We start from the raw sequence: 11,079 nt of genomic DNA, 5'->3' as shown, positions 1-11,079 counted from the left end.
GGGCTGATTTTGGTGAAGAGTTGGATGATCCATCTATGTATAGAAAGATGGTTGGCAGTCTTATTTACATGACTATCACATGCCCTGATCTTAGTTATGATGTGGGGCTTGTAAGCCAATTTATATAGAGCCCCAGAAGACCTCATTTGGATGTAGTGAGACGCATTATGCGATATGTAAAGACCACTGCACATTATGGTCTTCTTTATGAGCATGGTAAAGGCTTGGATGTACATGGCTACATAGACGCAGATTGGGCAAGTAGCTTGTATGATAGGAGGTCTACTAGTGGTTATGCCTTTACATTTGGAAGTGCAGTGGTGAGTTGGAGTAGCAAGAAGCAACCTACTGTTGCTTTATCTAGTACACAAAGGCTGAATACAGGGGTGCAGCCATTGCTACATGTGAAGGAGTATGGTTAAAGAGTCTCTTGGTTGATTTGGTTGAGCCTATTGATGGCAAGGTTGTCATTCATTGTGACAACATGAGCAGCATATAGGTGGCCAAGAATCTAGTTTTTCATGCACGGACCAAACACATAGAGGTCCACTATCATTTTGTCAGAGAGAAAGTGTTGGATGGTATAGTGGATTTGCAGTATGTGAAGACCGAAGACTGACATCTTTACAAAGCCACTTAGCAGGGAGAAGATTGAGTATTTCCGTACTATGTTGGGAGTACATGGGATGAGCTTGAGGGGGAGTGTTGAGAACTTTGATAGCCCAAGCTCATCTACATCTTCATCTATGGCAGTACATCATGAGCTTGAGTTGAGATTCAAGCTCGATGTTAGCTTGTGCTAGTTGCACTATGTGCTGCTCCCTTGCCCCCCACCCCCCACCCCCATCCCCATCCCCTCTTCCTACTTCACCCTCCTAGTAATAAGTAGCTCCATTGATTTTCCTCCCACCACTACTTTGTTGGACCCTCCTCATATCCCCTCATATGCCTCTCCTAAACATGTCCATTGTCCATGCTTGGGCTTGATCCTGTGGACGGATCAAACCAACTCAGTACACTGATTGATTCACCATGACCATTGTTTCTCCTCCAGTGTGTGCTCTTCCCCTAGAGTCACTAAGCGGCTCCCATGGCTCCCCTGAGTCTTGGGGTAGCTTGTGGTGGATTACAATTTCTTTCAATGCCTTCCCATATTCAAAGTTGATATTTTCAAGGAGACGGTGGCTCCTATCCACATTTGCTTGGTTCTACATCACTCTAGGTCTTCCACACTAGAGAGTGGCATGATGATCTCTTTCCCCGTGAGTGTGCCGAGGAAAATATGGAGCACAAAGTCCATGTCTACCACCATTCATGTGAGTGATAGAGTTCTCTCACCATCTAGAGGACCTATGGATTATTGACATGCTCACTCATTTTTTGTCTAGATGGAGTTGGGTGGATCTGGCCACAAGGTTCATGGCAAGGAGTCCTAGAGATTCTCCTTTATATTTTTTCATGTTTCAATGGGAAGTACTCCTCCCCTACAAATACCTTCACTATAACTCATAGAGTTTAGAGTATGCCTACTCTAGGGCTTGGATAGAGTGGTTCCACATGGAGGGTAGCAAGATTCATGATGACTACTTGGCAAGGCTTGGATAGAGTGGTTCCACATGGAGGGTAGCAAGATTCATGATGACTACTTGGCAAGGCTTCACCCAAGGAAAAAATAATTGTGATTACTCACCATCTAAACCCACATCCAAGACTCTAAAAATGGAGGGCAATTTTAACAGTTCTGCCTCCCATCATGCTTAGATATGCAGATTGTCTCATGGAACATTCAAGGTTTGGGTGGATCACAGTGCTGAAAGTGCGAAATCCTTAGAGGGGAGCTTTTTAGAGCCATAGTTAGTGGACCTATTAACATACTCTTCCTTCAAGAGCACCATCTCTCCAAGGGTTGCACTTCTAGATGTGGGAAGATTATCCATGGTGGCAGAAGCCACACCTTCTGGTCCCATGCATTTGGCACCTATCCGGGATTCAAGGAAGGGTATGCATCAACAATAGCTCTTAGTAGTAGTGATTGATTCTTAGACACCATAGTCATAGGGAGAGGGTAGTGAGTGATCATTAGGATTGGAGAGGATAGAGTGGATTTTCTTAACATCTACACTCTAAACATCATAGCAGGAAAAGCCACTTTTTGGAGCATGGTCCATCAGTCCCTCCCATATACTAATTTTTGCAGGCTGGGGACACTCGGAAGAGGCAAGGACACCGTTTAGGCACATAATACTTGCAAAAGGAGGAGATGATTTTGCCTCTATGGGGACAAGATCCATGGTACTTACAAGATTTTGGGAATAGCCTATAAGTATAAGATTCTTGAGATCATAAAAAAAGTAGACTGGACCGTTTTTATGTTGATAAGTGGGCTTTATGTTGATAAGTTGGCTTTGTTGATGAGGTAGCATGGTTGGCATTCTTACATGCATTTCTTTCTCATATCATGCCTTTCTTACATGAGGTAGTATGGGGGCATGATATGAGAAAGAAATGCATGTAAGAATGCCAACCATGCTACCTCATCTCAACAAAGCCAACTTATCAACATAAAGCCCACTTATCAACATAAAAACGGTCCAATCTACTTTTTTTATGATCTCAAGAATCTTATACTTATAGGCTATTCCCAAAATCTCGTAAGTACCATGGATCTTGTCCCCATAGAGGCAAAATCATCTCCTCCCTTTGCAAGTATTATGTGCCTCAACGGTGTCCTTGCCTCTTCCGAGTATGTCCCCAGCCTGCAAAAATTAGTATATGGGAGGGACTGATGGACCATCCTCCAAAAAGTGGCTTTTCCTGCTATGATGTTTAGAGTGTAGATGTTAAGAAAATCCACTCTATCCTCTCCAATCCTAATGATCACTCACTACCCTCTCCCTATGACTATGGTGTCTAAGAATCAATCACTACTAGTAAGAGCTATTGTTGATGCATACCCTTCCTTGAATCCCGGATAGGTGCCAAATGCATGGGACCAGAAAGTGTCGCTTCTGCCACCATGGATAATCTTCCCACATCTAGAAGTGCAACCCTTGGAGAGATGGTGCTCTTGAAGGAAGAGTATGTTGATAGGTCCACTAACTATGGCTCTAAAAAGCTCCCCTCTAAGGATTTCGCACTTTCAGCACTATGATCCACCCAAACCTTGAATGTTCCATGAGACAATCTGCATATCTAAGCATGCCCCCATACTACCTCATTCTTACATGCATTTCTTTCCTTGGAGGACCCATGGAGGCAAGACAAACACTCGAGCACTTGTATATCCTTGAGTGCCACATTCAGGACTCCAAGGTTTATAGTAGGATTGAGGAGATTTGGGAGAGTCTTGATTTTCACATTTGTTTAGCCAGAGGGGGGCGTGGATGATCACCGGTTTGCCAGTGGGGCGGCATAAAGCATACTTGCAGAGTTCAAAGAGGAGCCACCATTGGATCCTAGCCTCTTTATAGTGGCTCTAGGGGAATGTCCTGAACAGCCCATGAATAGAGACCTAGATGGCAGTGACCTGGGTAGAGCTGAGCGCCATTGCGAGGAGAGGAGGGTGGAGTATAGATATCATGCTAAAGCTTCCTTTTTTAGACACAAGCTAGAGACGGGGTCACCAAAAATTTCTTTGAGATCACATGCCCACACATGCAGCATAGAGATGGGTATCCACAAATTACATAGCCAGGATGGATCTATTGTTTCTAATAACCCATTTCCATAGGTTTTTTCCAAATTCCTTGTTTGTGGAGCCCCTCTTTCCATGTAGGTGATGGACTTGAGAGATCGAGTATGGCAGCACATGAAAGAGGTGGTCTCCCTACTCTTCAAACCTTCTTGATGACACCCTTTACCTCCGAGGAGCTAGCTAAGGCTTTGTAGGCACTCCCTCATGCCTTAGGGAGGATGGGCTTTCTATATCCTTATTTCTTTGTCATCACTGTGATCCCATGGAAGGAAGTTCAAAGCCACTTTCAATGAGATGACACCCTTTACCTCAGAGGAGCACTAAGGATTTGCAAGCAATCCCTCATGGGGAAAACACCTTTAGGGAGGATGGTATTTGTGTGTCCTTATTTCTTTGTTGCTTGGATCTCATGGAAGGCAATTCAAAGTTGCTTTCAATAAGATTATGGCCATGGTCTCAATGCTAGAGAGCATGACTTAGGGTTTAATTTATTCCCAAGGAGAGTGGAGACAAATCGGATATTTGGCAACCCCTCCTAGGGACCGCCTATAAAATTTTAGCTAAAACCATTAGTTGGATGCCTTCACCCTTTCCTCCTCGACTTGATACATGACACACACATAGTTTTTGTTCAGGATTAAAGTACCTAGACAACACTTCACTTTTTGGGAGACATGCCTCAATTCGTATTGAGGCATCATGATTTTTTAATACTCCCCCTTCTAGATTTTGAGAAAGCCTATGAAAGGGTGGACTAGGGCTTTCTAGAGGGGACTATGTGCTAGATGGGATTTCTAGTGGAGTGGGTTTGAGGTGGATATGTGCTAGATGGGATTTCTAGTGGAGTGGGTTTGAGGTGCTTCCAAACTCTATTTGGCCTCTCATAGTCAAAAGTTCTTATCCAAGGGTCTTGATGTGACTGATTCACTCTTTCTCATTTGGTCTAATAGGGTTGCCCTCTTGCACCCTTCCTTTTCTTATTTGTAGTTGAGGCCATGAGCAGTTTCTTGTCCACCCAGGTGAAGGATCCCTATCCCCACCATGCAACGAATTCTGGGGTGCTAGCAGCAGAAGTAGCACTTCTTGCGCGAGGTGGGGTCCCTCACTCGAGGGAGGGCCTACGTATATCCGAACAAGAGTAATCCCTCGGTTCTTCCAAAACCAAACCCGGAAAACTTCCCTCGCCCGAAAAACACAGGTGATTCCTCCAAGATATTTTTACTCTAACGTAGTCAAGAGCCTTAACTAACTGAACTAATCTGACCGACCCGTAAGTCCCATAGTCAGATCAAGGAAAAGATTGCACTTGAATCATAGAGACCAACGCTTTTTTCCTCATTGTTGAGAGGCACAGCCGTTGATTCTTTTCCATAGAACAATTTTTATCCGGGATTTACTTCATCTATCACAAAATAACAGTATTGAGTCTCATTTTAGGGATCAGTCCACCAGCCTAGCCCCATCTAGTCCCGTGGGTTAGCCAACCGTCCAACCATTGTAGTGATGGGATCCATCTAAGAATTTGGTTACGTTTTGTCCCGGGTACCAGCAGGGAAAAGAGTTCCCAAGACCCCTAGCCGGATATTCATATAAACTTAAAACTAGTCACACCCCTTACACACCCAATATGAATTTGCCTTTTTCACAGATTCAGTCTGTCTTTAAAACAATCATTTAATGAAACTATAGTATCACTGATCATAATCATCCAAAACATCCAGTTGAATCCTAATTTTCAATTTTTCCTTCATCGGTGTACCTATGGCATCATTGGCGACTACCTGTCCACTCAAGGGCCTTTTCGATAGTTCCTAGCTCATAGTACCCAGCAATATATTCACTTATAAAAATCAAAATGGAATCTCCGTTGAAGATTAGCAAGATCAAACAACAAATCCATATAAAAGAGCCATGGACTCATCCGTTGAGGACCAGCAAGGTCAATCAACGAGATCCATGCCTGAATTCAGAAAACAACTCTTACTCCTTGTTCCAATATCTTCCACGATGTATGTGTGGGTATCTTCGACGTGACCCAGAGCCCCGTATGGTTAGCACCCTCTAGGATCCTTCGCAGGTCACCTAGCGCTTCACTCATAGGCCGCTTCCTTAGTCCGTCATCCACCATACTGGAAGCTCACCATTTAAATCGAACTGAGGTTGGTCAAGACCTCGGCCGACCTTGCTACGTGAGACATCCTCCATTGACTCTCCGTCAGCTATTGCAACTTTATCAGTTAGGTCTCCACGACCTCATTCACAAGATGGTCAAAATGCTTCCCTAGCATTCTTGACATAAAACAATCATTTAAAAATAGGTCCTAAATACAGTTTCTATAACAAACTCTCATCTTTCCACATTGTTCCACATCAATCCTCGTTTATTTCATATGTATCATCACATCATTTTCCATCTCATCACATCTTTCCTCATTTATCCGCATCAGATCTCATCCACTCGCATCTACCCATATCCACATCTCATCTCATCACATCACATATCATCCATTCACATCTATCCCAATTTACACCACATTTATTCATATCCATCACATTCATTCATATATCCATCCAATCCTTCACATGTACGACTACCCATATTTATCCATACATTCATATCATCATCACATCTTTCCTCATTTATCCGCATCAGATCTCATCCACTCGCATCCACCCATATCCACATCTCATCTCATCACATCACATATCATCCATTCACATCTATCCCAATTTACACCACATTCATTCATATCCATCACATTCATTCATATATCCATCCAATCCTTCACATGTACGACTACCCATATTTATCCATACATTCATATCTATCACTTCACATTCACATATATTCATGTCACATCACATCTCTTTACATCACATCACATTCTTTCACATACATATCCACATCCATTCTTCACATACATCCACATCCATTCTTTCACATCCTCATCCACATCCATTCTTCACATACACATCCACATCCATTCTTCACATACACATCCATATCCATTTACATCCCAATTCCCATGACATCACATTACATCTCATTTCTATATAAGTTTTCAGTTTGATTTTCTTTTGAATACAAGGAGTATTTCTTGAATCAGTATCAAAACTTCTTGATCGAAATTTTGAATTTCATACCAGAATTCCTCGAATTCTATAACCTTAATCCACAGATCAATTCGAAGGGTCTCAAACTTAGTTTCAGATTTGGCGGGAGTTTTGAGTGTATTTTTTCTAAATTGGTCACACCTTCTTTCCTCGAAACTGATGAAAGAGTTTGGTCTGATTCAAGGTTCGAGTCGGGAAAGATTTTTCCTGACCTATCTTTCTCAAAAAGGTTTGATAATTCAGTTACTATTTTACCAAATTTCTTTCTTTGAATATTCACTTAACTGATTTCTAAATTATTTTTAAATTCCAATGAGGAACAAATTAATCATTTATTTGAATATTTTGATCTCGATAGATTTCTTGAATTTTCTTTTTACAATCCGTGTGAATATAAAACGATAGAAATTTCTCTCTTAGAGTATTTAATTATTCATTTATCAAATACTCATAGAATTTAAACATAGAATTTAAGAGAATTCTATTGTATGGCTGACCATTTCTCATTTTTAAATCTTTGTTCATCTAACTTAATTAACCCAATTTAGAATTATAGAGCTCTAATCTACACAATTTTCTAAATTCAAGAGAGTAAACAATAAGAAGAGTTTAATTAATCACTTAGTTAATCTTTCTAGGATCAAGAAAGGTTGGAATGTAAAGAAGAGAAGGAGGTGGTCTTTTCATCAAAGGGATAGCATTTGAATTTAATTTAATCATTTGCAAAACATAAAAATCAAGAAAACCATAGATTTTTCATTAAAATTTGTAAACAAAGTAAGAAAATTAGCTTACATGGAGCTTGTAAGCTCTCCTTTGGCTTGAGGGATTGAGGGTTCTACTATTGTTTGAAGCAATAGTGGCCACCAATTCACTTTGAAGAGGACTTGGCTAAAAACAATTGAATTATTAAAAAATTCAATGTAGATGACTCAGGACAAGAGTAGAGTAACAGTGCATAAACACCATTAAGATTTTACAAAGGGGGAGGCTTCTATTTATAGGAAAAAGTGAGCCTCTAACAAAGCAAACTGATTCTAGAATTTTCCAGATCAGTTTAGTCAACTTTGGACCATTTTTGGGTCAATTTTGGACCATTTTTGGTGGGTCATTACTTTTTGGATCTAGTTTTGAAATAGGAGAGAGGAGAGATGAAAATATCTCATTTTATTGATTAAAAATTGGGGGTAATGATGAGAAAAAGTTGCCTACTTCATGAGGGGAGATCCCCACACTGAGGTGTCAAAATTCAGTTTTTTAATTCTTTTCTTTGGTCCTTTGTCCACTCTTCATCTTATGTGAGCATTTACTCTTTTTGGGGGGTTTTTCTTTTATTCTTCAATTTATCTCCTCCCTTTATTTGGATTAATATTATCTTGGCAAGGGTGCCAGTTCAGGTCCTTGAACAAAGAAGATCTTTGTGGGAGTTCTAGCTATGGTGCGAGGTAGGAGTCGGGGGGCTCGATGGAAGACTCGGTATAGCTAGTCTAGAAGGTAGTATCCATCATGTTAGGCACCAGGTTATATCCATACGACTTGCTCGTAGTAGCCAAAGATTTGCTTTAGTGTTGGCCCTTTGTTGATGTCAAAGGCCAATCTCTACATGCCTTCTCTACGTGCCTTCTTGGTAGTGGTTCCAGTCGGGGAATGCCTCCAACAACGTGATGATGAGGTTGAAAAAGCAAATAGTGGCAACCACTCCAGGATCGGGGAGCTGATCATATCTTTGGATGAACTAGTGGATGCGCTTTAATATGCTCTCTTCTGTGCACGGCTGCTGGGACGTCAGAGGAGTGAACCATGGGAAGTTGAATAGCAGCTTGGGGTTCTTTTTCTTCTCCTCCTGGAAGAGGTTCCAGGCCCATCTACGTCTGATTGGGAGGTCTGATTGGGAGGAGGTATTCAGGGTTGATTCGGAGGGGCGTGTCGCCTTGCAGTAATTCTCCCAAATGTAGGGTTAAAGTAAGAATGGGTACCTCTAGGGCTAGCTGCTCACCCATTTGATCAAACGTTATGGGGCAAGTAGCAGCAAGGTGTTGAGATATCGAGCTCATCTAGTGAGGCGGTGGACACTGATGACCTCCCTGGGGGATAGGCCCCACACTTACACCACTGGCATGGTTGGTGAGATCATGGGTGATATGCGGCCAGTGGGATGACAGGCTGTGTGATAGCCATTCTAGAGAGACTGGCATAGTTATAGCGCTAGCTCATTTAGTTGGGTTCACACTATAGAGAACCCTAGTATGTATTTGGTTGAGTACCTTTTCATATTGTGTGTACTCTTATCTTTGTATATGGTGTGTTGTGAGTGTTGTGTGAAGAAGAAGAAGATTTTCATCCTCTCACCTTGTGTGTTCTCTTTTAGGGTTTTGTGAGTGTGTGTGTGCTTGCAAGAGCTCAAGCACTTGCACCTTTTTAGTGTTGTGTGAAGAAGAAGACTTTCAGCCTCTCACCTTGTGTGTTCTCTTTTAGGGTTTTTGTGAGTGTGTGTGTGCTTGCAAGAGCTCAAGCTCTCTTCTCCCCTGCATCTTTTCATGGTATCAGAGCCTAGTTCATGCTAAGGGCTGAGTTGCAAGCAAGAGAAGCACAAGAAGCGGTACGAGGGTAAGAGCTTCATCTACTCTTCCCTATTTGTGTTGGCGACGACTACACCCTTGTCGGGAGCTCTACGAGAGGCACTGGCTGAGGAGCTTTCTTTGCGGGAGTAAATCTATAGGACAAACTATACTGTCCTATTGGACGATATTTTTCGGGCCGAAAATTCATTTTGGGTGCATTACGACCTCCGTTTTTTAGAAAGCAGGTGATTTCGAGCACTACGAGTAAGTCATCGATTCTTTGCAGAACTCTGTTTTAAGAACTGCAAGAAGACAGACTGGTTGTACATACATTGTGTGTGCTGCAAGGAGGTCAATAGTTGCCATTGGGTGTATGTATGCACATTGAGGTCACTGGTTGTAACATTTGAGTGTAGTACAATACCGCTGCAAAAAATACAGCGGTTGCCATTGGGTGTATGCATGCACATTGAGGTCACTGGTTGTAACATTTGAGTGTAGTACAGTACCGCTGTAAAAAATACAGCAGTTTGTGTAGCAAAATAAACCAGAGTGTTGTTTCTGGTAAATTTGTGTGTCTAGAAAGATGTCAAATGATGGCATAAACCAGATTGTTACTGCTGAGAAGCTTGATAAGAACAACTTCCATGCTTGGAGGTTCAGGTTGACAAATTTCCTGATGGGAAAGGGTTACTCGGACTATATAGAAGGTGAGCATAAAGAGGCACCAGAGATACCAGAGATCAATCCGACTGCTGCAGATGTGAAAGAGTTCAAGGATTGGAACCAAGGAGCCAAAAAAGTTATGTATTGGCTCTTTATGAGTATACAGGACACCATGATTGGGCACATACAGGATGCCAAGTCCCCCAAGGAGGCGTGGGACACCTTGATAAAACTCTATGAAATGAAAAGTTGAAGAATGAACTTCATACTGTGGAGAAAAAGAGTATGTCTGTGAATGACTATGCATTGAAGATCAAGGGTATTGTGGAATCCCTTGCATCTATTGGCGTTTCAGTCGATGATGATGATAAGGTGGACGTCTGTCTACGTGGTCTTGGGCCACAATACAAGGCGTTCAAGACGTCTATTCAGACTCGGGAAAACATTCCCAATTTCACAGATTTGGTGTCTATGTTGATTATAGAAGAGAAGAGCTTGGGTGAAGACCATCTTCACAAAACAAAAATAGTTTAGAGCAACAAGCCTTCTACACAAGTTCAGGAAGAGGACGAGGTAGAGGAGACAGTGGACACAGCCAAGGAGGTGGCCAAACAAGTAATCAGAATTATGGCACCAGCAAAACAGCAACAATAACAGTCCTAGAATTCACAACAACAACAACAACACGCAGGTGGAAGAGGCCAATTCAGAGGCAGGGGGAGTCAAAGAGGTCATGGAAATTGGCAAAGGCAGTATAATGATACATGTGGATGCTTTTATTGTGGTAAGCCTGGACATGTATAGGCAGATTGTTATAAGAAGTAGGCTGACATCTAAAATGGGAAATTTCAATAAAACAACTATGCATCCTCGAGCAAAAACAATGAGGATAATGAAAGATTGTTTGTTATGCAGCATGTTGCATGTGTGAAACTGTTTAAGCAGCACATAAAGATGATGTATGGTAAGTTGATTTAGGTGCTTCGAACCACATGACAAGTCATGGGGAGTGGTTCTAGGAGATAAAAAACCTTGAAAGACCGG

Source organism: Cibotium barometz, chromosome 51, assembly GCF_041138505.1.
Source record: "Cibotium barometz isolate CiBa-2024 chromosome 51, ASM4113850v1, whole genome shotgun sequence".
In the NCBI taxonomy this organism is placed as follows: domain Eukaryota; kingdom Viridiplantae; phylum Streptophyta; class Polypodiopsida; order Cyatheales; family Cibotiaceae; genus Cibotium; species Cibotium barometz.
The sequence above is the reverse complement of the archived record's forward strand: the minus strand, read 5'-3'. Positions refer to the sequence as shown.